At 41.8% G+C, this 22,318-nt stretch overlaps 1 non-coding gene across 1 annotated transcript; it reads right to left on the bottom strand.

Annotated features, from left to right (window-relative positions):
- Positions 1–430: 430 nt before the first annotated feature.
- LOC113002062 (small nucleolar RNA R71) lies at positions 431–537 on the bottom strand. The gene has a single exon (XR_003267590.1). It is a non-coding gene; the product is annotated as a small nucleolar RNA R71 (small nucleolar RNA).
- Positions 538–22,318: the final 21,781 nt, after the last annotated feature.

The following is a 22,318-nucleotide window of genomic DNA, read 5'->3' as shown; positions in this document are numbered from 1 at the left end:
TAATTTTGAGCATTCTGATTCTGAGCATTCTGATTTTGCACATTCTGAGAACATGGCACAACCTCCACCTCGTGAGAGGACTCTAAGGGAAATGGCTGCACCTAATTTCACCTATGAAAGCTTATGCATCCAATACCCTGATGAGGATGTCCCATATGTTCTTAAAACTGGACTGATTCATTTGCTTCCAAAGTTTCATGGCCTTGCAGGTGAAGACCCGCACAAACATTTGAAAGAATTTCACATTGTCTGCTCCACCATGAAACCCCCAGATGTCCAAGAGGATCACATATTTCTGAAGGCTTTTCCTCATTCATTAGAGGGAGTGGCAAAGGACTGGCTGTAGTACCTTGCTCCAAGGTCCATCACGAGCTGGGATGACCTTAAGAGAGTATTCTTAGAAAAAATTTTCCCTGCTTCCAGGACCACAGCCATCAGGAAGGATATCTCAGGTATTAGACAACTCAGTGGAGAGAGCCTGTATGAGTATTGGGAGAGATTTAAGAAACTATGTGCCAGTTGCCCCCACCATCAGATTTCAGAATAGCTTCTTCTCCAATATTTTTATGAAGGACTCAGTAATATGGAGAGAAGTATGATAGATGCTGCCAGTGGTGGAGCCCTTGGAGACATGACCCCTGCTGAAGCCAGAAATTTAATTGAGAAGATGGCCTCCAACTCCCAGCAGTTTAGCGCCAGAAATGATGCCATAGTCATTAGAGGAGTGCATGAGGTAGCTACAAACCCATCTGCATCATCTGAAACTAAGAAGCTTGAAGGCAAACTGGATGCGTTGGTCAACTTGGTAACCCAGCTGGCCTTGAATCAGAAATCTGTACCTGTCGCAAGGGTTTGTGGTTTGTGCTCCTCTGCTGACCACCATACAGACCTTTGCCCTTCCATGCAGCAACCTGGAGCAATTGAGCAACCTGAAGCTTATGCTGCAAATATTTATAATAGACCTCCTCAACCTCAGCAGAAAAATCAACCACAGCAGAGCAATTATGACCTTTCCAGCAACAGATACAACCCTGGATGGAGGAATCACCCTAACCTCAGATGGTCCAGCCCTCAGCAACAACAACAGCAGCCTGCTCCTTCCTTCCAAAATGCTGCTGGCCCAAGCAGACCATACATTCCTCCACCAATCCAACAACAGCAACAACCCAAGAAACAACCAACAGTTGAGGCCCCTCCACAACCTTCCCTCGAAGAACTTGTGAGGCAAATGACTATGCAGAACATGCAGTTTCAGCAAGAGACCAGAGCCTCCATTCAGAGCTTAACCAATCAGATGGGACAATTAGCTACCCAATTGAATCAACAACAGTCCCAGAATTCTGACAAGCTGTCTTCTCAAGCTGTCCAAAATCCCAAAAATGTCAGTGCCATTTCATTGAGGTCGGGAAAGCAGTGTCAAGGACCTCAACCCGTAGCACCTTCCTCATTTGCAAATGAACCTTCCAAACTTCACTCTATTCCAGAAAAAGGTGATGACAAAAATCTACCTAACAATTTCTGTGCAGGTGAATCTTCTTCCACAAGTAATTCTGATTTGCAGAAGCAGCACATTCCCCCTCTTCCATTCCCTCCAAGAGCAGTTTCCAACAAAAAAATGGAAGAGGCAGAGAAAGAGATCTTGGAAACGTTTAGAAAAGTAGAGGTAAACATACCTCTGTTGGATGCAATAAAGCAAATTCCAAGATATGCCAAATTCTTGAAGGAGCTGTGCACTAATAAGCAGAAGCTTAAAGGAAGTGAACGAATTAGCATGGGCAGAAATGTCTCCGCATTGATTGGTAAATCTGTTCCTCAAATTCCTGAAAAATGCAAAGATCCAGGTACATTCAACATACCTTGTATTATAGGGAATAGTAAGTTTGACAATGCCATGCTAGATTTAGGAGCCTCTGTTAGTGTTATGCCTCTGTCGATTTTTAATTCTCTATCTCTAGGTCCCTTGCAGTCAACTGATGTGGTAATTCATTTAGCTAATAGAAGTGTTGCCTATCCTGTTGGTTTCATAGAAGATGTCTTAGTTAGAGTTGGTGAACTGATTTTCCCTGTTGATTTTTATATCTTGAATATGGAAGATGGATTTTCTCAAGGATCAGTTCCCATCATTCTAGGCAGACCCTTTATGAAAACTGCTAGAACTAAGATAGATGTTTATGCAGGCACACTGTCCATGGAGTTTGGTGATATAACTGTTCATTTTAATATTCTGGATGCTATGAAATACCCATCTGAAGATCTTTCTGTATTTTGTGCTGAAATAATTGACCATGTTGTTGATGAATACATGACTGATCTTTATTCTAATCTACATGCCTCTCACTCTTCATGCATTGAGTCTGAAATTGTACTTGATCATATGTCTGAATTTGATGCTGAGAGTGAATCTGAGAGTGATATTGATTGCATGCCTGGTGGTGGTGTTTTACCTCTTGAGATTGATTTTATAGAGTCAGATAGGACTAACCATGTTTCAGGAAGTACACATACCTCTGACTTTCTTTATGAGGTAAAGGCTGAGAAACCATCTCCTTCTACCACTGTCCAGCCGACCACACTAGAATTGAAGCCTCTGCCATCAAATTTAAAATACGCTAACTTGGATGATAGCAAGAGTTTTCCAGTGATTATATCTGCCTCCCTTGCTGATGAGCAAGAGGAGAAGTTGTTGTCAGTTCTCAAGAAGCATAAGAAGGCTATAGGCTGGACCCTGGCGGACATTCCTGGTATTAGCCCATCCACATGTATGCATCGAATAAATTTAGAGGATGGAGCTAAACCAGTAAGACAGCCACAGAGAAGACTCAACCCGGTGATTCTTGATGTAGTGAAGAAGGAGATAACCAAGCTTTTGCAAGCTGGGATCATTTATCCTATCTCCGACAGCCAATGGGTGAGTCCCGTCTAGGTAGTCCCGAAAAAGACTGGCCTCACAGTGATCAGAAATGAGAAGGAGGAGCTGATTCCTACTCGGGTGCAGAATAGTTGGAGAGTCTGCATTGACTATAGGAGGTTGAACCAGGTTACCAAAAAGGACCATTTTCCCCTGCCATTCATTGACCAGATGCTTGAACGCCTGGCAGGTAAATCCCACTACTGTTTCCTTGATGGTTTTTCTGGTTATATGCAAATTACTATTGCTCCTGAGGATCAGGAAAAGACCACATTCACCTGCCCCTTCGGCACTTTTGCTTATAGGAGGATGCCTTTCGGCCTGTGCAATGCCCCTGGTACCTTCCAGCGGTGCATGATTAGTATTTTCAGTGATTTTTTAGAAAATTGCATAGAGGTGTTTATGGATGATTTCACTGTATATGGATCCTCTTTTGATGGTTGTTTGAATAGTTTGGAAAAAGTTTTGAATAGATGCATTGAAACTAACCTTGTTCTAAATTTTGAAAAATGTCATTTTATGGTTGAGCAAGGTATAGTTTTAGGCCACATTATTTCCAATAAGGGTATTGAAGTAGATCCTACAAAAATTTCTGTTATTTCACAATTGCCTTACCCTCTTGTGTGCGAGAGGTGCGATCTTTTCTTGGTCATGCAGGATTCTACAGGCGCTTTATAAGGGATTTTAGCAAAGTAGCCCTTCCACTGTCCAACTTGTTGCAAAAGGAGGTGGAGTTTGACTTTAATGACAGATGCAAAGAGGCTTTTGATTGCCTCAAAAGAGCGTTGACTACCACCCCCATCATCCAGGCACCCGATTGGACAGCCCCTTTTGAGCTTATGTGTGATGCATCAAACTATGCATTGGGGGCTGTCCTTGCTCAGAAAATTGATAAATTGCCCAGGGTGATATATCATGTTTCTAGGACTTTAGATGCTGCCCAAGCAAATTATACTACTACTGAGAAAGAGCTTCTAGCCATAGTTTTTGCTCTTGAAAAATTTCGATCTTATTTGCTTGGTACTCGCATTATTGTTTATACTGACCATGCAGCTCTAAAGTACTTGTTGAAGAAGGCTGATTCTAAGCCTAGGTTGATCCGATGGATGCTCTGGCTCCAAGAGTTTGACTTGGAGATCCGTGATAGGAGCGGAGCACAAAATCTAGTTGCTGATCATTTGAGTCGGATCGAACGTGTCTCTGATGCAGATTCACCTATTCGGGATGATTTCCCGGATGATCATTTGTATATATTGTATAGTATTTCTGACTCTCTTTCTACTCCCTGGTTTGCTAACATTGTCAATTATTTAGTTGCCTCTGTTTTTCCTCCCTTAGCATCTAAGGCCCAAAAAGATAAGATTAAAAGTGATGCTAAGCATTTTATTTGGGATGACCCCTACTTGTGGAAATTGTGCAGTGATCAGGTCATTAGACGGTGCATTCCAGATCATGAGACTGACTCAGTCCTGCAGTTCTGTCATTCTTCCGCACCGGGAGGTCATCTGGGTGTTCAAAGGACAGCTCGCAAAGTGCTTGATTGTGGTTTTTATTGGCCCACCATCTTTAAAGATGCGTGGAAGATCTGCAGCACTTGTGAGCAGTGTCAGAGAGCAGGAAATACACTTACATGGCGACAACAAATGCCTCAGCAACCTATGCTATTCTGTGAGGTGTTTGATGTCTGGGGTATAGATTTCATGGGTCCTTTTCCTGTCTCTTTTGGTTATGTTTATATTCTCCTTGCAGTTGATTATGTTTCAAAATGGGTGGAAGCCAAGCCCACTAGAACTAATGATGCTAAAGTTGTCGCAGACTTTGTCAGGTCTAATCTGTTTTGCAGGTTTGGAGTACCTAAAGCAATTGTTAGTGATCAAGGAACCCATTTTTGCAACAGGACAATGCATGCCCTACTTAAAAAGTACGGGGTGGTACACAGGGTATCCACACCATACCACCCCCAGACTAATGGACAGGCAGAAATTTCTAACAGGGAAATCAAGAGAATTCTAGAGAAGATTGTGCAGCCAAGCAGGAAAGATTGGAGTACCAGGCTTGATGATGCTCTCTGGGCACATCGGACTGCCTACAAAGCACCCATAGGAATGTCTCCTTATCGGGTTGTCTTTGGAAAGGCATGTCATCTTCCAGTGGAAATTGAGCACAAAGCATACTGGGCAGTGAAGACTTGCAACTTCTCTATGGATTAAGCTGGCGAGGAAAGGAAGTTGCAACTGAGTGAGTTAGATGAAATCCGCCTAGAAGCCTACGAGAATGCCAAGTTCTACAAAGAAAAGACCAAGAAGTTCCATGATAGCATGATAGTTAAAAAAGACTTCGTGGTTGGGCAAAAAGTGTTATTGTATAATTCTAGGCTTGGACTCATGAGTGGTAAGTTGAGGTCTAAGTGGATTGGTCCTTTTGTTGTTACTAATGTTTTTCCTTATGGTACAGTTGAGATCAAAAGCGACTCCACAAACAAGAGCTTCAAGGTCAATGGACATCGACTTAAGCCATTCCTCACGAACCCTTCTTTAGTGGACGTAGTGGTGGAAGAGACTTCCTTTCTCCACCCTACTCTTCCTCCACCATGACTTAGGGAGTTTTTCTTTTCCTATCTCCTTCTTTGCTTTTATTACACTTGTCCGATTCTCTTTGATGATTTAATTGTTTTTAATCTTTTAATTGTGCTACATTGAGGACAATGTGTTGTTTAAGTATGTTGTTTAAGTATGGGGGGGAGTGTTCTTTGGTTTTGCTAGTTTTGTTGGTTTTGTTAATTTGTTAGTTGTGTTAATTTGTTAATGTTGTTAGTTTCGTCGGATTTTCAGTTTAATATTTTGGGTCAATTTCATGTGCACGTACAACTTTGCATGTTTTTCTTTGAATTATAGGATATGTTCAAGAAATGGGTAATTGTTTTGAAAATAAAAGTTCTTGACATTTTGTGACTTGAAATCCTTGATTCTTCTCTACATGTCATAATAGTTTTGAAAGCTCAATTTGAAAGTGATGATTTTACCTTTGTGAGAATTTGAGCCATCCATCATTATAATCATTTGGTGTGTTTTGCCCCATTGATTGCTTGCACAATAGCCTTGGCTTGATTCTTGTTGATGCGTCCTAATTCACATGCATATTTGGAAATGATTAAGGCAATTTTGTTCTTATAAGCTTCTAGCCAAATGGACTTACCTTGAATTAATTCCTTTGATAGCCCTTTTGAGCCTTGTTTCCCTTTCCTTGTTTTGAAGCTCACTACAAGCCTTAAGTGAAAAACCATGATATTACCATATCCTTAAGGAATTTTGGAGCTTTGGAATTGTTTTGGGAATAAGTGTGGGGGGTTTTTGTTTCATTGGACAACTTGTTTTGTTGGCTATGCTTCATGATGTATTTTGGGCCATACTTGATGTACATTGTATATTGGTTAAATGTTGGACATGCTGAATGAAATGTTGTTTCTCAAAGGCCAAAGAGTAAAAAAAAAAATCGAAAAAAGAAAAAGAAAAGCAATAAAGTTGAGTGAATAAGATCTTAAATGGCACAAGAATGATGAAACTCTTGGTTCTACTCTTCATGTTTAATTTTTATCTTTACTTCTTTATATTTTCTTATTTTTTTTAATATGCACTTATTCCCCTTTGCTCCTCTATTCCTTTGGGATTTAGCCACTTATTCCATATTTCTCCATACCTTGTCCTTGGCCCCATTACAACCTTAAAAGACCTTTTGATCCTCATGTGCTTGTGTTTATGGGTTGATTGTCAATTTTAGAATCTTGCCAAGTTTATGTGGTGTTTGCTTTCATGGGTGCTTTGAGGGTAAATAGTAGCCTAGACACTTGAGAGATAGAGTGTGTTAGTGTTTAGCTCTACTGAGCTTTAAAAGATTGGCTAAGATTTTGTTAAAACATAAGCACTTAGACAATGAAGGAAAGCTGGAGTTGCTGCACATGATGTCCAACGTTATGTCAAGGAATAAGATCGGGCTGCACAATGCACAATGCAAGATAAAAGTCAAGTGCAGAATTGAAGTTGCAGGATCCACGATGTCGGATACAATGTCCTGACATCCTGCCCGAGAATACTGGAGTTGCTGTACAATGCAAGATAAAAGTCAAGTGCAGAAGTGAAGCTGCAGGATCCACGATGTCGGACACGATGTCCTGACATCCGGCCCGATAATACTGGACACATAAATCTGTTATATCTTTAACAGATTATTGTGCAGTTAGCAAGAGATAAGAAGATCTATCTTTAGGAACGAATTAAAAGATCATTATAGTTCGAATTTCAAAGTAGAAGAGTTCGTTCAGGGATTAAAGATTAAAGATTAAAGATTCAAACTAAAAGATCAAAAGTTATCTTTTAGTTCTTTAACTGCAGATTTTTCAGAAGAAGATAGATCTCCTCCAGCATCAAGGAGTTGCAGCCCAGAAACGCAAATTGCTATATAATCATGGAGGCTGCACGAGTTCTGTACCAAGTCCGGGATCGAAGAGTTATTTTGTGAGTTTTTGGGACTTGAGTCTTTTGTGAGCCACCTTGATGGTACCCTAGCATCAAGTGTTGGACCTATGTGTGTAGAGTTGATCTCTTGTGTCTAGAGTTGATCTCTAGTGTGTAGAGTTGATCTCTTTTGTTCAGAGTTGATCTCTGGTGTGTCTTTGACTTAATTGTAAACACGGGAGTGTGAGTGAGAGGGAGTGAGCAGAGGTTCTCATATCTAAGAGTGGCTCTTAGGTAGAGATCGCACGGGTAGTGGTTAGGTGAGAAGGTTGTAAACAGGGGCTGTTAGACCTTGAACTAACACTATTGAGAGTGGATTTCCTCCCTGGCTTGGTAGCCCCCAGATGTAGGTGAGGTTGCACCGAACTGGGTTAACAATTCTCTTGTGTTATTTACTTGTTTAATCTATTCATACAGACACACATAAACTGCATGTTCTGAAGCGTGATGTTGTGACATCCTGTACGACATCTGTCCCCAGTATCAGAATTTCAATTGGTATCAGAGCCAACACTCGAAATCACAGAGTGAGATCTAGGGAGATAAATTCTGATGAACATGGAGAAAGAAGGCGGACCAGTGAACAGACCACCAATTCTTGATGGAAGCAACTATGAATACTGGAAAGCAAGAATGGTGGCCTTTCTCAAATCACTGGATAGCAGAACCTGGAAAGCTGTCATCAAAGGCTGGGAACATCCCAAGATGCTGGACACAGAAGGAAAGCCCACTGATGAATTGAAGCCAGAAGAAGACTGGACTAAAGAAGAAGACGAATTGGCACTTGGAAACTCCAAAGCCTTGAATGCTCTATTCAATGGAGTTGACAAGAACATCTTCAGACTGATCAACACTTGCACAGTGGCCAAAGATGCATGGGAGATCCTGAAAACCACTCATGAAGGAACCTCCAAAGTGAAGATGTCCAGATTGCAACTCTTGGCTACAAAATTCGAAAATCTGAAGATGAAGGAGGAAGAGTGTATTCATGACTTCCACATGAACATTCTTGAAATTGCCAATGCTTGCACTGCCTTGGGAGAAAGAATGACAGATGAAAAGCTGGTGAGAAAGATCCTCAGATCCTTGCCTAAGAGATTTGACATGAAAGTCACTGCAATAGAGGAGGCCCAAGACATTTGCAACATGAGAGTGGATGAACTCATTGGTTCCCTTCAAACCTTTGAGCTAGGACTCTCGGATAGGGCTGAAAAGAAGAGCAATAACTTGGCGTTCGTGTCCAATGATGAAGGAGAAGAAGATGAGTATGACCTGGATACTGATGAAGGTCTGACTAAGGCAGTTGTGCTCCTTGGAAAGCAGTTCAACAAAGTGCAGAACAGAATGGACAGGAGGCAGAAACCACATGTCCAGAACATCCCTTTCGACATCAGGAAAGGTAGCAAATACCAGAAAAGGTCAGATGTAAAGCCCAGTCACAGCAAAGGAATTCAATGCCATGGGTGTGAAGGCTATGGACACATCATAGCTGAATGTCCCACTCATCTCAAGAAGCAGAGGAAAGGACTTTCTGTATGTCGATCTGATACAGAGAGTGAACAAGAAAGTGATTCTGACAGAGATGTGAATGCACTCACTGGGAAATTTGAATCTGCTGAAGATTCAAGTGATACAGACAGTGAAATCACTTTTGATGAGCTTGCCACATCCTATAGAGAACTATGCTTCAAAAGTGAGAAGATTCTTCAGCAAGAAGCACAACTGAAGAAGGTTATTGCAGATCTGGAGGCTGAAAAGGAGGCACATAAAGAGGAAATCTCTGAGCTTAAAGGAGAAGTCAGTTTTCTGAACTCTAAACTGGAAAACATGACCAAATCAATAAAGATGCTGAATAAAGGCTCAGATACGCTTGATGAGGTGCTGCTGCTTGGAAAGAATGCTGGAAACCAGAGAGGACTTGGATTTAATCCTAAGTCTGCTGGCAGAACAACCATGACAGAATTTGTGCCTGCCAAAAACAGGACTGGAGCCACGATGTCACAACATCGGTCTCGACATCATGGAACGCAGCAGAAAAAGAGCAAAAGAAAGAAGTGGAGGTGTCACTACTGTGGCAAGTATGGTCACATAAAGCCCTTTTGCTATCATCTACTTGGCCATCCACATCATGGAACTCAAAGTAGCAACAGCAGAAAGAAGATGATGTGGGTTCCAAAACACAAGGCTGTTAGTCTTGTTGTTCATACTTCACTTAGAGCATCAGCAAGGGAAGATTGGTACCTAGATAGCGGCTGTTCCCGACACATGACAGGAGTCAAAGAATTCCTGCTGAACATTGAGCCCTGCTCCACTAGTTATGTGACATTTGGAGATGGCTCTAAAGGAAAGATCATTGGAATGGGAAAGCTAGTTCATGATGGACTTCCTAGTCTGAACAAAGTACTGCTGGTGAAGGGACTGACTGCAAACTTGATCAGCATCAGTCAGCTGTGTGATGAAGGGTTCAATGTAAACTTCACAAAGTCAGAATGCTTGGTGACAAATGAGAAGAGTGAAGTTCTAATGAAGGGCAGCAGATCAAAGGACAACTGCTACCTATGGACACCTCAAGAAACCAGCTACTCCTCCACATGTCCATCCTCCAAAGAAGATGAAGTCAGAATGTGGCATCAAAGATTTGGACATCTGCACTTAAGAGGCATGAAGAAAATCATTGACAAAGGTGCTGTTAGAGGCATTCCCAATCTGAAAATAGAAGAAGGCAGAATCTGTGGTGAATGTCAGATTGGAAAGCAAGTCAAGATGTCCCACCAGAAGCTTCAACATCAGACCACTTCCAGGGTGCTGGAACTACTTCACATGGATTTGATGGGGCCTATGCAGGTTGAAAGCCTTGGAGGAAAGAGGTATGCCTATGTTGTTGTGGATGATTTCTCCAGATTTACCTGGGTCAACTTTATCAGAGAGAAATCAGAAACCTTTGAAGTATTCAAAGAGTTGAGTCTAAGACTTCAAAGAGAAAAGGATTGTGTCATCAAGAGAATCAGGAGTGACCATGGCAGAGAATTTGAAAACAGCAGGTTCACTGAATTCTGCACATCTGAAGGCATCACTCATGAGTTCTCTGCAGCCATTACACCACAACAGAATGGCATAGTTGAAAGGAAAAACAGGACTCTGCAAGAGGCTGCTAGGGTCATGCTTCATGCCAAAGAACTTCCCTATAATCTCTGGGCTGAAGCCATGAACACAGCATGCTACATCCACAATAGAGTCACACTTAGAAGAGGCACTCCAACCATACTGTATGAAATCTGGAAAGGGAGGAAGCCAACTGTCAAGCACTTCCACATCTTTGGAAGTCCATGTTACATCTTGGCAGATAGAGAGCAAAGGAGAAAGATGGATCCCAAGAGTGATGCAGGAATATTCCTGGGATACTCTACAAACAGCAGAGCATATAGAGTATTCAATTCCAGAACCAGAACTGTGATGGAATCCATCAATGTGGTTGTTGATGATCTAACTCCAGCAAGAAAGAAGGATGTCGAAGAAGATGTCAGAACATCTGGAGACAATGTAGCAGATGCAGCTAAAAGTGGAGAAAATGCAGAAAACTCTGATGCTGCTACAGATGATTCAAACATCAACCAACCTGACAAGAGACCCTCCATTAGAATCCAGAAGATGCACCCCAAGGAGCTGATTATAGGAGATCCAAACAGAGGAGTCACTACAAGATCAAGGGAGATTGAAATTGTCTCCAACTCATGCTTTGTCTCCAGAATTGAGCCCAAGAATGTGAAAGAGGCACTGACTGATGAGTTCTGGATCAATGCTATGCATGAAGAAGTCTATGTGGAGCAGCCAAAGGGATTTGTAGATCCAACTCATCCAGAACATGTATACAGGCTCAAGAAGGCTCTCTATGGATTGAAGCAAGCTCCAAGAGCTTGGTATGAAAGGCTAACAGAGTTCCTTACTCAGCAAGGGTATAGGAAGGGAGGAATTGACAAGACTCTCTTTGTCAAACAAGATGCTGAAAACTTGATGATTGCACAGATATATGTTGATGACATTGTGTTTGGAGGGATGTCGAATGAGATGCTTCGACATTTTGTCCAACAGATGCAATCTGAATTTGAGATGAGTCTTGTTGGAGAGCTGACTTATTTTCTGGGACTCCAAGTGAAGCAGATGGAAGACTCCATATTCCTCTCACAAAGCAAGTATGCAAAGAACATTGTCAAGAAGTTTGGGATGGAGAATGCCAGTCATAAAAGGACACCTGCACCTACTCACTTGAAGCTGTCAAAGGATGAAGCAGGCACCAGTGTTGATCAGAGTGTGTACAGAAGCATGATAGGGAGCTTACTATATTTAACAGCTAGCAGACCCGACATCACCTATGCAGTGGGTGTTTGTGCAAGATATCAAGCCAATCCCAAGATAAGTCACTTGAATCAAGTAAAGAGAATTCTGAAATATGTAAATGGCACTAGTGACTATGGGATTATGTACTGTCATTGTTCAAATTCAATGCTGGTTGGGTATTGTGATGCTGATTGGGCTGGAAGTGCAGATGACAGAAAAAGCACTTCTGGTGGATGCTTCTATTTGGGAACCAATCTTATTTCATGGTTCAGCAAGAAGCAGAACTGTGTGTCCCTATCTACCGCAGAAGCAGAGTATATTGCAGCAGGAAGCAGCTGTTCACAACTAGTTTGGATGAAGCAGATGCTCAAGGAGTACAATGTCGAACAAGATGTCATGACATTGTACTGTGACAACATGAGTGCTATTAATATTTCTAAAAATCCTGTTCAACACAGCAGAACCAAGCACATTGACATTAGACATCACTATATCAGAGATCTTGTTGATGATAAAGTGATCACACTGAAGCATGTTGACACTGAAGAACAAATAGCAGATATTTTCACAAAGGCTTTGGATGCAAATCAGTTTGAAAAACTGAGGGGCAAGCTGGGCATTTGTCTGCTAGAGGAATTATAGCAGCTACTGCAATCTGAACGTGCCCAAACGAATCACTTAACATTAATAGCACGTTCACCACAAAGCAAATTCGACCGTTGCTTCACACGCCTCTCTACATTCTTCATTCAAATTTATATCTGCTTGGCATTCGTGTTTTTACCAGCATTTCCCAATAGTTTTCTGAGATTTACGAAATCGTTCCAAACGCTCTGTTTTTCCATGGCTACCTCACCAAAAGAAACTGCAGCTTCTGGTTCACCCGCTGTACCATCATCTCCGCACCAGGAACAACCAGAATTCAACATTCAACCCATACAAATAATTCCTGGTCAAGCTTCTGTCCCTGAGAAACTGGTTCCCAGAAGACAACAGGGAGTGAAGATTGCTGAAAACCCTAGCCTTGCAACAAGTCCTAGGGAAGTAGATACGGAGATGGACAAGAAAATCTGCAGTATTGTGAGTAGCATTTTGAAAGACGCCTCTGTGCCTGAAGCTGATGAAGATGTCCCAACATCGTCCACCCCAAATGTTTCTGTGCCTGATGTCAATAAAGATGTTCCAACATCTTCCGGCCCAAATGCTGAAGTACTCTCTTCCCCCAGCAAAGAGAGATCAACAGAGGAAGATGATCAAGCCGCAGAGGAGACTCCTACACCACGGGCACCAGAACCTGCTCCAGGTGACCTCATTGACTTAGAAGAAGTCGAATCCGATGAAGAACCCATTGCAAACAGGTTGGCACCTGGCATTGCGGAAAGACTTCAAAACAGAAAGGGAAAAACCCCTCTTAAGAGGTCTGGACGAATCAAAACTATGGCCCAGAAGAAGAGCACTCCAATCACTCCTACCTCATCCAGACGAAGCAAAGTCGCGATTCCTTCCAAGAAGAGGAAAGAAATTTCCTCATCTGACTCTGATGAGGATGTCGAACTAGATGTCTCGACATCAAAGAGGGCCAAGACATCAGGGAAGAAGGTGCCTGAAAATGTCCCTGATGCCCCATTGGACAACATCTCATTCCACTCCATTGGCAATGCAGAAAGGTGGAAATTCGTGTATCAACGCAGACTTGCCTTGGAAAGAGAACTGGGAAGAGCTGCCATGGATTGCAAGGAGATCATGGACCTCATCAAGGCTGCTGGACTGCTGAAGACTGTCAGCAAGTTGGGAGATTGCTATGAAGGCCTAGTCAGGGAATTCATTGTCAACATTCCCTCTGACATATCAAACAGAAAAAGTGATGATTATCAAAGAGTGTTTGTCAGAGGAAAGTGTGTTAGATTCTCCCCTGCTGTGATCAACAAATATCTGGGCAGACCTACTGATGGAGTGATAGATATTGATGTTTCTGAGCATCAAATTGCCAAGGAAATCACTGCCAAACGAGTCCAGCATTGGCCAAAGAAAGGGAAGCTTTCAGCAGGGAAGCTAAGTGTGAAGTATGCAATTCTACACAGGATTGGTGCTGCAAACTGGGTACCCACCAATCATACTTCCACTATTGCCACAGGTTTGGGTAAATTTCTGTATGCTGTTGGAACCAAGTCCAAATTTAATTTTGGAAACTATATTTTTGATCAAACTGTTAAGCATTCAGAATCATTTGCTGTCAAATTACCCATTGCCTTCCCTACTGTATTGTGTGGCATTATGTTGAGTCAACATCCAAATATTTTAAACAACATTGACTCTGTGATGAAGAGAGAATCGCCTCTATCCCTGCACTACAAACTGTTTGAGGGGACACATGTCCCAGACATTGTCTCGACATCAGGGAAAGCTGCTGCTTCAGGTGCTGTGTCCAAGGATGCCTTGATTGCTGAACTCAAGGACACATGCAAGGTGCTGGAAGCAACCATCAAAGCCACCACAGAAAAGAAGATGGAGCTAGAACGGCTGATCACAAGGCTCTCAGAAAGTGGCATTGATAATGAAGAAGTAGCTGAAGAAGAGGAAGAGGCAGCTGAGGAAGACAAAGAAGCAGCTGAAGAAGAAGAAGAAGCTGCTGAGGAAGAGGAAGATGCAGCAGAAGAGACAGAATCAGATGATGATTCTGAAGCCACCCCATGATCATCAGACCCTTATGTTTGCTTTTCACTTTTATTAGCTAAAGGGGCATGTCCCTTGAACAATTACTAGTTATTGGTCTGTAATATTTGCACATTCGTTTCATGCATCCTACTTTTGCCAAATTTATGTCTAAAAAGGGGGAGTAATAGTATTATGCTTGCTATTATGCATGATTATGTTGAATGTATGATGTATGGCAGTAGGATACGATGTATGCATGATTCATGACCTTGAGGGGGAGTTGTATGTACACGATTTTGAGGGGGAGACTGCTGCTGATGATGACTGATGTAAGCTACTAGAAGATGCTGCAGTAAGAGCATGAAGACAGGGGGAGCAGATAGCGGATGTCACATGAGATGTCTCGACATCCTGGAAAAGACTAGTAGCTGATAGAAGATGCTGCAGTAAGCATGAAGACAGGGGGAGCAGTAGCAGAAAGCTGATGTCACGAGAGATGTCTTGACATCCTGGAGAAGACTTGTAGATTTGCAACTTGAAGAATTTCCGCTGTGCTTGATTACTCTGATAATGGAAGTTGCTGATCCTACTTGCATAACTGCTCGTACCTGCTCAGGAAGTGTCTAAGTATGTTTTAGACAAAATTTGCCAAAGGGGGAGATTGTTAGTGTTTAGCTCTACTGAGCTTTAAAAGATTGGCTAAGATTTTGTTAAAACATAAGCACTTAGACAATGAAGGAAAGCTGGAGTTGCTGCACATGATGTCCAACGTTATGTCAAGGAATAAGATCGGGCTGCACAATGCACAATGCAAGATAAAAGTCAAGTGCAGAATTGAAGTTGCAGGATCCACGATGTCGGATACAATGTCCTGACATCCTGCCCGAGAATACTGGAGTTGCTGTACAATGCAAGATAAAAGTCAAGTGCAGAAGTGAAGCTGCAGGATCCACGATGTCGGACACGATGTCCTGACATCCGGCCCGATAATACTGGACACATAAATCTGTTATATCTTTAACAGATTATTGTGCAGTTAGCAAGAGATAAGAAGATCTATCTTTAGGAACGAATTAAAAGATCATTATAGTTCGAATTTCAAAGTAGAAGAGTTCGTTCAGGGATTAAAGATTAAAGATTAAAGATTCAAACTAAAAGATCAAAAGTTATCTTTTAGTTCTTTAACTGCAGATTTTTCAGAAGAAGATAGATCTCCTCCAGCATCAAGGAGTTGCAGCCCAGAAACGCAAATTGCTATATAATCATGGAGGCTGCACGAGTTCTGTACCAAGTCCGGGATCGAAGAGTTATTTTGTGAGTTTTTGGGACTTGAGTCTTTTGTGAGCCACCTTGATGGTACCCTAGCATCAAGTGTTGGACCTATGTGTGTAGAGTTGATCTCTTGTGTCTAGAGTTGATCTCTAGTGTGTAGAGTTGATCTCTTTTGTTCAGAGTTGATCTCTGGTGTGTCTTTGACTTAATTGTAAACACGGGAGTGTGAGTGAGAGGGAGTGAGCAGAGGTTCTCATATCTAAGAGTGGCTCTTAGGTAGAGATCGCACGGGTAGTGGTTAGGTGAGAAGGTTGTAAACAGGGGCTGTTAGACCTTGAACTAACACTATTGAGAGTGGATTTCCTCCCTGGCTTGGTAGCCCCCAGATGTAGGTGAGGTTGCACCGAACTGGGTAAACAATTCTCTTGTGTTATTTACTTGTTTAATCTGTTCATACGGACACATATAATCTGCATGTTCTGAAGCGTGATGTCGTGACATCCGGTACGACATCTGTCCCCTGGTATCAGAATTTCAATTGGTATCAGAGAGGCTTTATCACTTTTCATTCTTGAGCTGATTAACTATTTTGCCATGATTGGGTTGCTTGGATGATTTTCATGAATGTCTTGACTTTTTGGATCTCCTTATGTTAGATGTTACCCATTCCTTTCATTCCTTGATGTTCATTGAGAAATATGTGAATGTTTTTGTTTGTCTCCCTTTGATATCCTTGGATTTTGTTCTTTGTTTCATTTTGCCCAGGACTGCAAAAGGCTAAGTATGGGGGGTTTTGATGTGCCATCATTTTCTTCTATTTTCTAAACCCTTTTTGCACCATTTTAATTTTTGATTGGTCTTAATTGTCAATTAATTAGGCAGTTTTATTATTTGGGCTCATTTAGCTAATTTGATGTTTTTAATCTAATTTCAGGAATTAATGAAACATTGGGCTTAATCCGGATTTTGGTTGTGGACTTGAAGAGGGCAAATAAAGCAGCGCTTACCTTAGTTAATTTCTAATTAGGAAATTTCGCAATTTTATTTTATGTTGTTCAGTGTTTATTTCGTTTTGGGCCAGAGTATTGTAATAGGGCCCAGTGACTTTGAGTGACTCTTTTTAAATAGCTGCCTTGGGATTCGTGCAAGGCATTCTATTCTGCTAGGCTATTTTCATTATTCAGAGCTTTGATTTTAGGTTTTCACGTTTTTCTGTGCCCTTGTTACAGTTTTCGTTCTTAATGCAAATTTCCGTTTTCTGCTTCTAATTACGAGTTCATTCTTGCTTCTTCTTCTACTTTCATTTACGTTTCTGTTCATTTACGTTTCTGTTCATTTACGTTCTTGTTCATTTATGTTTCTGCTTCATGTTTCATTTGCGTTTTCTATTTGAATCCATGGAAGGCTAGATTTTCTGGTGTTGTTTCCTTTTGAGGACGAAGCCCAACTCTCTTTGAGGTTTCGTTTGTAATGTGGTTTCCTGGCAGTTTTCCCTTCACCAGTTATCCCAATTTCGTGAATATTAATCAGTGCACGCTTCGTGTTCGATTAATTGCCTCTGAGCCTAACTTGCGTTCATGCTTAATGGACGAAGGGCTAACTGGTGTATGTGGTGCCTAATCACGTATTGAAAACCCTAAGTTGATTTTTGCTTAGTAAATTGAAATAGGGTTGGATTAAGTGGTTGACTGTTAGGGACAAATTCTCCATAACCCAGGATAAGAGAGTGGCTTCTGAATCAGAGGAAACAACCCGTTTTTAATATTAGTAGTTTCGTATTCCATTTTATTTGTTCTGCTCTTTAATTACCAAACAACCAAACCCCCCCCCCCCCCATCGTTACTGTTACTGCAAGTATATTATGAACATTTGGCTTGTCACTGCTCGTTGGGAAACGACCTAGGATCACTTCCTAGTTACTGCATTTTCATGTTTATTTGATTCGGGTACGGCCTCGATTAGGATCATAAACCTGTTTCTCTTAAAAAACAAAATGATTGAACATGGTACCTACTGCATGGTTAACTAGGAAATGATGTTAATTACATTTGCCATGCACAACATAAGTATGCCTGAGTCATTCATCTCTGTGAAATGTTGTCGAAGTATTGCCAGTCAAAATTTCTTTTCCTTGGATTATGGGGTTGAACCAAGATCGTGCTTTTAAGAAAAGGTTTGTCAAGTCAAGTTGAAGTTTGGAAGTAACTGTCTTGCAAAAATTGGGACAAAAGATGAATCGAGTTACATCGCTACTATGTTTACTGCCAAACACATTTAGGACTGTTGATGTCCCTGTTACTTCCAATTTCACTTTGACTAAGATGTCATGGACCATGTTGAAAATCTAAATTGATTCAACCCCATGTCCTGCGTAAAAATTCGCAATACTTCAACCGTGCATCATTCGCATACATCCATGCTTTTCATTGGTTGCACTGCCCATTGCATTCTTTCCTTGAAAACCGAACTGTAATCATTGTAATCAAACGAAAGAATGCACTTTACGGTGCCCTTACCAAACACGTGCTAGAGCTAGAGTAATGGGTGAAATAGAGGAGGTACAAGAATAGATCAAGGCTGACATGGAGGCCTTGAAAGAGAAAATGGCCACAATGATGGAGGCCATGATGAGCATACAGGAGATAATGGAGGTCAGTGCGGCTGTAATAGCTGCTACCAGCACCATTGTTGAGGTGGACCTGACCCCCCTATATGGCCTCAACCAAATAAATCATCAAATCTCAGATATGGTAGGTCTAGAAGGCAAAGAGTTGGGAGGTACGGGCGGTCGTCATTTAGTGCAAAAAACGAGCATGCCTTCCCGCCATATGGCTTGCCTCCCAACTATACACCACCCAATGTGACGTACACTCCCAGTGAGGATGTCAATAACTCCGCTCCTATACTCATTGAAAGTTGACAACCTCAAACTGATCATGCACATGTCTCTCAATCCATAGGGGAAACACATGAACTACCCCATCGAAATCTAGCCAACTTCGAGCCTTGCCTCAGATATGCCATCGAAGGGCAAGCAGTTGGTGATATACCCCTGCAAAACACTTTGGAGGGCCCTCAGTATCACCCACAACCACACCCCTTGCATTCCACAGTGGGTAAAAACCCTTCTGCTATGGCAAAAATGGGAAGGTTGGATCATCTAGAGGAAAGGCTCCAGGCCATTGAAGGAGGCGGAGATTATGCCTTTGCTAACCTAGAAGAGTTGTTCCTAGTACCCAATATCGTCACCCCTCCCAAGTCCAAGGTGCCAGACTTTGACAAATATAGGGGACTACTTGCCCCAAGAACCATCTAAAGATGTATTGTTAGAAGATGGGGGCATACGCAAAAGATGAGGAACTGCTGGTACATTTCTTCCAAGAAAGTCTTACTGGGGTAGCTGTTACCTGGTACACTAACTTGGAACCTTCCCGAGTCCATTCTTGGAAGGACCTAATGGTTGCCTTCGTTAGGCAGTATCAATACAATTCTGATATGGCTCTGGATAGGATGCAACTACAGAACATGGGTAAAAAGGGGCATGAATCCTTCAAAGAATACGCCCAAAGGTGGAGAGACCTGGCATCTCAAGTGGCACCTCCAATGACGGAGAAGGAAATGATCACAATAATAGTAGACACATTATCGGTGTTTTACTATGAAAAAATGGTGGGGTACGCACCTTCAAGCTTTGCGGATTTGGTCTTCACCGGCGAAAGGATCGAAGTGAGTCTGAAATGAGGAAAATTTGATCATCCTGCTTTGATGAATGCAAAAACTGGGGCAAATGAAGAGGATGAGAATGAGGGAGAAACCCTTGCTGTGATTGTCATTCCTACACGGCCAAATTTCCCATCAGCCCAACAATGTCATTACTCAGCTAATAACAACCCTTCTCATTACCCACCACCCAATCATGCACAAAGGCCATCCCCAAATCAGCCGCAAGACTTACCTGCCACATGACCAATGCCAAACACCACCTTTAGCACAAACCAAAACACCAACCAAGGAAGGAATTTTGCAGCAAAAAGCCTGTAGGATCCACCCCAAATTCCAGTGTCATATGCTAACTTGCTCCCATATCTACTTGATAATGCAATGGTAGCCATAACCCCTGCCAGGGTTCCTCAACCTCCATTTTTCCAAGGATACGACTCGAACGCAACATGTGCATATCATGGAGGAGTTCCAGGACATTCCATTGAGCACTGTATGACCTTGAAGCATAAGGTGCAAAGTCTAATTGATGCGGGGTGGCTGAAAATTGAGGAGAATCGCTTATGAATCCTAACATTAACAAGCGACACCACACATGGGGCAATTTTGAAAGCTGTTGTTGATGTCTCTAATGACTCATTAGGATTTTCAAGTTTATGCCATTATTGTAAGCCACAGTTACAATGCTAAATAAAATGGATAAATTTGACATCTTTGTCCCTCATCCTCTCGTAATTACATCTTTGCTTCCACTGGAATGAGGGTGCAAGCCATTGGTTTGTTTGCGCTAGTGACCTGTGCTCCTAAGTTTGGACTTCCAAGACCGTTCAATCAAAAATTACTCGTGCTACACATTTGGTGAGGATGTCGTAAACAACGAGTAAAGCAGAAAAGTTCAAAAAGAAAAAAGCATTTGATTGACTGTGTTTTCAAGTAAAAATATAAACATTCATGTGAACTCATTTTATCATTCCTAAAAGTTTTTCTTTTTGAGAGAGAACTGAGTTATCAAGAATAGGAGTCATTTGACTTAATCTGTCAACTGAAAAATCCTTCAACTGTTTCTCGTCCTTGAAAATCCTTTTAGAGAATCAACCGCTTCTTGTTAGACAAGTGGCCTCAGATATCTTAAGAAGGGGGGTTGAATTAAGATATTGCAAACTATTTCCCCAATTAAAATTTCTATTTCAATTTAAATGCAAGTTGCAAGTTTCCTTAAAAACAATGGGCTTTTAAATAATGATTCAAATAGAAATATCTGAATGTAAATATAAAGCAATAATAAAAGAGTTTAAGGGAATAGAAAATGGAAACTCGGATTTATACTGGTTCGGCCACACCCTTGTGCCTACGTCCAGTCCCCAAGCAATCCGCTTGAGAGTTCCACTATCTTGTAAAATCCTTTTACAAATTCTGAACACACAAGGACAATCCTTCCATTGTGTTCAGATTTCTTTACAACAAGAGACCCTCGGTCTCCCAATCCCCTTTGAGAATTTAGAAAGAAGAGAAGAATAAATCTCTCTTGAAAGAGATAGATTTTACAATCTGAGCACTCAATTAATTCCTTATTGAATTGCAAGTGTATTGGCCAAGGAATTCATAAGAGGATGAAATGCTTTTGCTCGTTGAGAGAATAAGACTTTTTGTTTTGAAAAACTCTGAGAAAATTCGTGTTTCAAGTCACATATATATAGACCTTTGGTGGCCATGTAAAAACCATTTGAAAAGATGTGACTCTTAGAAATAATTTTCTGAAAATCTCCTCTGGTAATCGATTACGGGATTTGTGTAATCGATTACAGGTTTTAAAATTTGAATTAAAACGTTTATTAACTATTGGTAATCGATTACCAATATTGTGTAATCGATTACACAGTCTAAAATTTGAATTCAAATTTTTAATAGCTGTTGTAAACCATTTTTGGCCATTGGTAATCTATTACATCCTCTGGTAATCGATTACCAGAGAGTAAATCTCTTGAAAAAAACTTTTTAACTTAAATTACTTGGCCAAACCTTTTGCTATTTCAATTAGGAATTCCCTTCCTAAAATACTAGTGATCATCTTGATGTTGTATCTTGTATTCTTGAATCATTGTCTTGACTTTAGAGGGCTACACGTCCTCGCCTTAAGAGGGTTGCACATCCTCACCTTCAGAAGATTACAGGTCCTCTCCTTTAAAAGGCTGCACACCCTCGCCTTTAGAGGACTGGATGTCCTCACCTTCAGAGGAGTACATGTCCTCGACTTTAGAGGGCTACACGTCCTCGCCTTAAGCAGGCTGCACGTTCTCCCCTTAAGAGGGCTGCACGTCCTCGCCTTAAAAGGGTTGCACGTCCTCGCCTTCAGAGGACTACACATCCTCGGCTTCAGAGGGCTGCATGCCCTTGCCTTCAGAGGACTGCACGTCCTCGCCTTCAGAGGGCTTCACGTCCTCGCCTTTAAAGGACTGCACATCCTTCCCTATAGAGGGCTGCATGTCCTCGCATTCAGAGGGTTGCATGCCCATGCCTTCAGAGGACTGCATGTCCACGCCTTTAGAGGGCTTCACGTCCTCGCCATTAGAGGATTGCACGTCCTTCCCTTTAGAGGACTGCACGTCCTAGCCTTTAGAGGGCTACGCGCCCTCGCCTTAAGAGGGTTGCACATCCTCGCCTTCAGAGGGCTGCACGCCCTCACATTCAAAGGACTTCACATCCTCGCCTTCAGAGCACTACATGTCCTCGACTTTAGAGGGCTACACGTTTTTGCCTTCAGAGGGCTGCACGCCCTTTCCTTCAGAGGATTGCACATCCTCACCTTCAAAGGACTACATCTACTTGACTTTAGAGGGCTACACGTCCTCGCCTTAAGAGGGTTGCACATCCTCGCCTTCAGAGGACTACAGGTCCTCTCCTTTAAAGGGCTGCACGC

The sequence above is a fragment of the Glycine max genome, chromosome 6, assembly GCF_000004515.6.
Source record: "Glycine max cultivar Williams 82 chromosome 6, Glycine_max_v4.0, whole genome shotgun sequence".
In the NCBI taxonomy this organism is placed as follows: domain Eukaryota; kingdom Viridiplantae; phylum Streptophyta; class Magnoliopsida; order Fabales; family Fabaceae; genus Glycine; species Glycine max.
This window is presented reverse-complemented; position numbering and strand designations above follow the sequence as displayed.